Here is a 6647-nt window from a genome sequence, read left to right as displayed (position 1 = left end):
TCTATTCCCATTTTTTGTAGAGTTTTGAGCATGAATGGGTGTTGGATTTTGTCAAAGGTTTTCTCTGCATCTATTGAGATAATCATGTGGTTTTGGGCTTTGCTTTTATTGATGTGGTGAATGACATTGATTGACTTATGGATGTTGAACCAGCCTTGCATTCCTGGGATTAATCCCACTTGGTTATGATGAACAATCTTTTTGATATGCTACTATATCTGGTTGGTCAAGATCTTGTTTAATATTTTGGCATCTATGTTCATCAGAGATATTGGTCTGTAGCTTTCCTTTTTTGTTCTGTCCCTATCAGCTTTTGGTATCAGGGTGATGTTGGCTTCATAGAAGGTGGAAGGGAGTATTCCTGTTTCTTCATTCTTATGGAAAAGCTTAAGAAGTATGGGTACTGTATCCTGAAAGTTTTGTAGAATTCGTTTGTGAAACCGCCTGGTCCAGGACTTTTGTTGTTGGGGAGATTCTTAATAACGGTTTTAATTTCTTTGTCTGTGATTGGTGCATTTAGATTTTGTAGTTCTTCTTGGCTCAGTTTTGGAAGGTCATATGTTTCTAGGAAGTGTTCCATTTCTTCCAGATTCTCTAGCTTGGTGGCGTATAGTTCTTCATACAAGTTTTGCATGATTTTCTGTATTTCTGTGGTGTCAGTTGTGATATCTCCTCTATCATTTACAATTCTATTAATTTGAGTCTTGTCTCTTTTTTGTTTTGTGAGTCTGGCTAGGGGTTTGTCAATTTTGTTTAATCTTTCAAACAACCAACATTTGGCTTCATTGGTCTTTTGTACGGTTCTTTTATTTTTGATGTTGTTTATTTTTGCTCTATCTTTAGTGATTTCTGTCCTTCTGGTTGCTTTAGGGTTCCTTTGTTCCTCTTCCTTTAAGGAAGACAAGAAAAAAAAAAAAAGGAATAAAAACAAGAGACAGAAAAGAAAAAAGATAAGAAAAAGAACTGTAATAAGGGAGCAGTGAAAGTTTTTTAATTAATTAATTAGTTAATTAATTATTTTTTATTTTACTTTTTAATTAGCTACGAGGAGCTAGAAGGGGAGAGTGAGTAGCGGAGGTAGGAGTAGTGAAACAAGTTTGTCTCACAATGGATAAGATGCCCCGTACCCTAGCAATGGAAAATACACTAAGAGTTAATTCTTTTCAACCTAAAGGAGGGGGGAAAAGAGATACACCTTTATATAATATCAGTAATAAAATAGAGCAGGGTAAAAAACCATGTGCCAGATTGTCTGAAGCCACCTACACAGAGGCAGCTGATTGTTAAGAAAATAAAACAAACAAACAAAAAAAAAAAAACAAAAAAAAACACCCTCAGTTCAGTCTTTCCATTTTGTTGATCCAATTGACCATTTAGAAAGAAAGAGTGCCCCCAAGGGTTTCAGAAAGGAATAGACTTGGAATGGAACCCCAGTTGAGCTAGGAATCTTGGTAAAGAAAGAAGCTCAGCAGGAAGCCTGCTAGGAGCAGCTTTCTGGCACCCAGTGTCTGGCTATGGGGGGTGGGAGTAGGGATGTGCTTCGGGAATAATAAAAAAATTAATTTCTTTATTTTTCCCTCCATATTCTAACCCAAACTGGGCTATATTCGCCCCCTTGGTGTCATAGCTAGGAACCTGAATTCACTGTCCTGCTGAAGGCAAAAAAATCCTACAGTTTCTAGCAGTTGTTCTTGGAACTCAGACCAGAAAATACTTCTCAGTCTGCCATCTTGGCTCCACCCCCTAATGTTGTCTTTCTTACATTTTAAGAGAAGTTTAACTAAATAAAAGTAGAATATGAAAAATAATTTTAAAAATCCTGTTCCCAATTTATGTTTTAAGATCAGTACATATTTAATTTTCATTTATAGTGATTTCACTTGTGCTTCTAAAATAATGAATAAAAGTGGTTTTTCTTTTGTGTGATTAAAGTATAGATACTAGATATATGAAGCTAATTAAATATTACTAACCTGTTATATGTTAAGGCACAAATGATATTGAAAACAAAGAAAAACCAAAAATGTCCTAGTTTTGAGTCTCATATCTGTGATGTATTGAATTACTGAGACTATTTTCTCAAGTGTCATATTGGGGCAATGACACCTACAGGCCTATTTTTTCATTCTGGAAGTTAAATAAGCAATCTAAAACTTGAATAAAGCTTTTGAGAATGTAGATTGCATTCTCATGAGAAACAAAAATATTCTAAACACTGCTAAGTGAATAAAAAGCAATTATATTTATTACAAAGAAGTGTGTACATACATGTGAAAATAGTGGGTATAGTAGACTATTAATTTGTAATTCCAAATAATTTAAAGTATTCAGAGTTGAATATTTTTGTACAGCAATTTATGTTTTCCTAAATTTCAACAATTTTGCTTAGTTATTTTTCCAAAAGACATATCTTTTCTATTTTTTATTAGATAGGACAGAGAGAACTTGAGAGAGGACAGGGGGGTGGAGAGGGAGAGAAAAGTATAGACACCTGCAGATTTGCTTTACTGTTTTTGAAGCTAAGGTGGGGAGCCGTGGGCTTGAACTGGGATCCTTGCACAGGTTCTTATACTTCGTACTATGTGCACTTAACTTGGTATACCATCACCCAGCCCCCCTGTCTTACTTTTTTCCAAAACTTCTGTTAAAACAATGGATCAAGGCTCATCCTAGCAAATAACCTCTCCGTTGGGGAGAGTTTACATAACTAAATTGTTCACTGACTCATCAATTTTCAGAATTCTCACTTCTCTGTATTCATAAATCATAATTTTAATGTAGTTCAGATACCATTAAGATCCGTTAATTTGCTGGTATCCCCTTTTGAAATGAATTCAATGACTTTTCTTTAGATGACCAATAGTTTTTTGTAAGATTTTAAGAAAAAATATTATTTTCGGTAAGTGGGTTCACACTTCAGTTTCCTTTCCCCAAGAGAAGTCATTCATTTTCCCTTCAGTGGATTGCACAGTAGCTTAAAAGCCTCTTTTGTTTTTTTCTTCCCTGTAGGCTATAGGAGCCTGAGGACTTTTAAACTATAAGTAGGCTTCTTATCTTAATCACTGATTCCTGATCAAGTTATAAAGCAGGGTGGGGCTAAGATAATCCAGTGGTTATGCAAAGAGACTTTCACAGCACAGGGTATAGATCTCTCTTGAGTTTCCTGTTTAATTATCTGTCCCCTGGTATCAGCACAGGGCCTCCCTTCCACTGCTTAATATTCTGTGGGCAGTAACAATGGAGACTCACAGTTGCATTTGGTGAGTCTCAAGGGAGTCTTCTCCTCCATTCAGCCTTCTTAGAGGTACCCTTGAGTCATGAGGCCAAGTGGAACCTTTACAATAGGTGTCTGAAGACAGTGCAGAAGGCTCCTTATGAAGCTATAACTACTATGAGAAGCAGACTCTCTAGACACCACTTACATCTGAGCACCTATCTTCCTCTACCTTACCCCCATCCCCTTAAGTCAAAACTCAGGCAAGTACTGTGGCTGCTTGGCTCTTTAAGAGCTGGAGGAAGAAGAAGATAATGAAGAAGTGGAAGAGGATGTCCTGGATTTAGATCCAGCCACAGACATGGAAGAAGTGGAGGAAGAGGTGAAAGAGGAGGAAGAGAATAGTCTGCAGGACTCAGCTGCTCTCCATGCATCCCATAACAGCTATACCCTGTCACCAGTTGCTGTGAACACACATTTCCAGAGCCAATTCCCTTGCATGACACTTTGGCAGTCAGCTGCTTTCACCAGACCCAGGTCTTTTCTGCAGCCCACCGACCTCATAGTCCCCTAAATTCAGTCTGCCTATTCATCTGGCTCAGCTTCACCCTCAGCATAAATGGATCCTGCAGTTCAAGGAGAAACAGCAGCACAAATACCAACATCCCACCCCCACCCCAGCCAAGAAGGCTGGGCCTCAGCAACCAGACTCTTATACTAACCTAATGACCCAGAAAGAAAAGGGCTGGGTGATCACTGTGCAGATGGTACAGCTGCAGAGTGAGAATCCCTACCTGGATGACTACTACTATCAGGAATATTATCAGAGACTAGAGAAGAAGCAGGTGGATAAAGAGCTACTTGGACAAAAGAACAAGGTTGAGTCCTACAAGCTGGTAACACCTTACATTCAGAAGTCAGAGCCTTATGAGTCAGTGGTTCTAATTGCAGGTTCTCTGGGCGAGGTGGCTGTGTCAACTTGTTTTAGCCCTTGCCAAGCTATTGATTCTGTACCCCATGGACCTCAAGAGCAGGAAACAGGAGCTTCAAGCAGTCAGAGGCTACAGGTATTGTACCAGATTGAGAAGATATTCCTTCAGTTACTGGAGGTAGAGGGGGGCCAGAAGGACAAAACTCCACAACCCTACTTAGAGTAGCAGAGCAGCCAGGCTTTGAAGACCCAGGAGCAAAATAATCTTGAGGAGGTGGCAGATTATTTCCTGCAGGTGCTATCTATACAGAATGGGAAAGTGCTAATGGTCCAGCTGCTTGCTCCCTTTCTTAATGCCAGGATGAGGCAGTTAACCTCCTTTTACCTATCATCCACCATCTACCCCTCCTGATTAGGAGGGACATGGCTGATCAGGCCCTGCAAATGATGTTCAAACCTCTGTGTAAATGTATCAGTCTCTTGACCTTCCATGAACTCCTTCAAGGACTTAAGGGACAAATGCTGTTACAACCTGGCTCCTCTGAGTGGCCAGTCACTGTGGTGCTTCAGAATCATTGTGGTGTATCCTTGTTGTATGTTTTGTTGAGTCATGGGGAACAACTCCTATCTCTGGATTCTACCCTCAAGAAACCAAATAGTGACCATATAGTTTGGACAGACATGGTGATTCTGATTGCCTGGGAGATAGCCCAAATGCCTACATCTTCTCTGGCAGAACCCCTAGCCTTTCCCAGCAACCTTCTTTCCCTCTTCTGTTACCACGTGGATAGACAACTGTTAAAATAGCTGAAGGCGGGAGTCGGGCTGTAGTGCAGTGGGCTAAGCCAGGTGGCACAAAGCACAAGGACCGACATAAGGATCCTGGTTCAAACCCTGGATCCCCACCTGCAGGGGAGTCGCTTCACAGGTGCTGAAGCAGGTCTGCAGGTGTCTATCTTTCTCTCCTCCTCTCTGTCTTCCCCTCCCTCTCTCCATTTCTCTCTGTCCTATCCCACAACGACAACAACAATAATAACTACAACAATAAAACAACAAGGGCAACAAAAGGGAATAAATAAATAAAATAAATATAAAAAATATATTTAAAAAAAAACAGCTGAAGGCTAGGATGGAGCTTGCCAGGATCTACTGAGCTGGTTGTCCTGGAACATACATATTGGGAAAGTTTCATCATTAGACACCAGTTCTATGGACTGTGCCTATAGGAATTCAGAGTTTGAAGACATTTCTTATGCCATGATACATTGGAGGACACTGCCGAGAAAATTATCCTTTCCTTTTTAAATGTGTTTTTTTTAATTTATAAAACGGAAACATTGACAAAACCATGTAATAAGAGGGGTGCAGCTTCACACAATTCCCACCACTGGAACTCTGTATCCCATACCCTCCCCTGATAGCTTTCCTATTCTTTAAACCTCTGGGAGTATGGACCCAAGGTCATAGTGGGATATAGAAGGTTGAAGGTCTGGCTTCTGTAATCGCTTCCTTGCTGAACATGGGTGTTGACAGTGGGGAATGGCTCTGGGGAAGTGGAGCTCCAGGACACATTGGTGTGGCTGTCTGTTCAGGGAATTCTGGTCGCATCATGCTAGCATATGGAACCTGATAGTTAGCAAGAGAGTTAACATATAAAGACAAATTGTTGGTCAATCATGGACCTAAGGGCTGGAATAGTGCAGATGAAGAGTTAAGAGGTCCTCCATTTTGTGGATGGATAGTAGGCATATTTTAGTTAAATTCCAAAGGGCCTGTGTCTATACTATTTTTTTTTTAACTCCTGAGCCTGAAATCTGATATGCCAGTGGGTGTAAGTTATTGTCTGCAGAGACGATGTCATGGCTGGGAAAAGGACCAGAAAGCTGGATCAGGGAAGAGAGTAGCTCCCTAATATGGGAAAGGGTTATAAATAATGTTGACTATAAACCCCATCAATTTGATGTGATCTGGGGCCCATAATTATCTTAGGAGCCAATGTGACCTCTACATCCCTGTAGATCTGAGCTCACATTCTGTGGTCATGAGTAGGAACATTCCAAGGTGCCCCAATATTGACCCATCTTCCTCAGGTGTAGCACAGAGTCAGCATACTTTGGAGGATGGAACATTCTCTACTGTTGTTGATCCAAGTTGAGGGTAAGATCCTATGGGGGCCCAAAAAGGGGTCTATTTTGTTGTTCCTGTATTACCCTTTTATTTTTTTCAGATACAGGAAGTGCCTGGTTTGATAAGGCATGGCATAATAGAATATGTGTTACCTAGTAAAGCATGTAATAATAAAGGAATTTTCTTTTCTTACAAAAAGAAAAATAAATAAAATATAAAAATATAAAAATAAAATAAAAATAAATAATAAATAATCCATTGTTTATCACTGTTTTTTCAATATATTTAAAAAATCTAAAGCACATTCCATTTAAAATTAATATCAAAAGCAAAATTTAATGTAAACTAATTATTATGCACTTTTGATTGGTTTCT

The 6647-nt window shown here is 39.4% G+C and overlaps 1 pseudogene; it reads left to right on the top strand.

The window, feature by feature from the left end:
- The first annotated feature begins 3702 nt into the window (after positions 1 to 3702).
- LOC132538213 (protein PAT1 homolog 2-like) lies at positions 3703 to 4976 on the top strand (annotated as a pseudogene).
- Positions 4977 to 6647: the final 1671 nt, after the last annotated feature.

Source organism: Erinaceus europaeus, chromosome 4, assembly GCF_950295315.1.
Source record: "Erinaceus europaeus chromosome 4, mEriEur2.1, whole genome shotgun sequence".
Classification (NCBI taxonomy): domain Eukaryota; kingdom Metazoa; phylum Chordata; class Mammalia; order Eulipotyphla; family Erinaceidae; genus Erinaceus; species Erinaceus europaeus.
The sequence above is the reverse complement of the archived record's forward strand: the minus strand, read 5'-3'. Positions and strand labels throughout refer to the sequence as shown.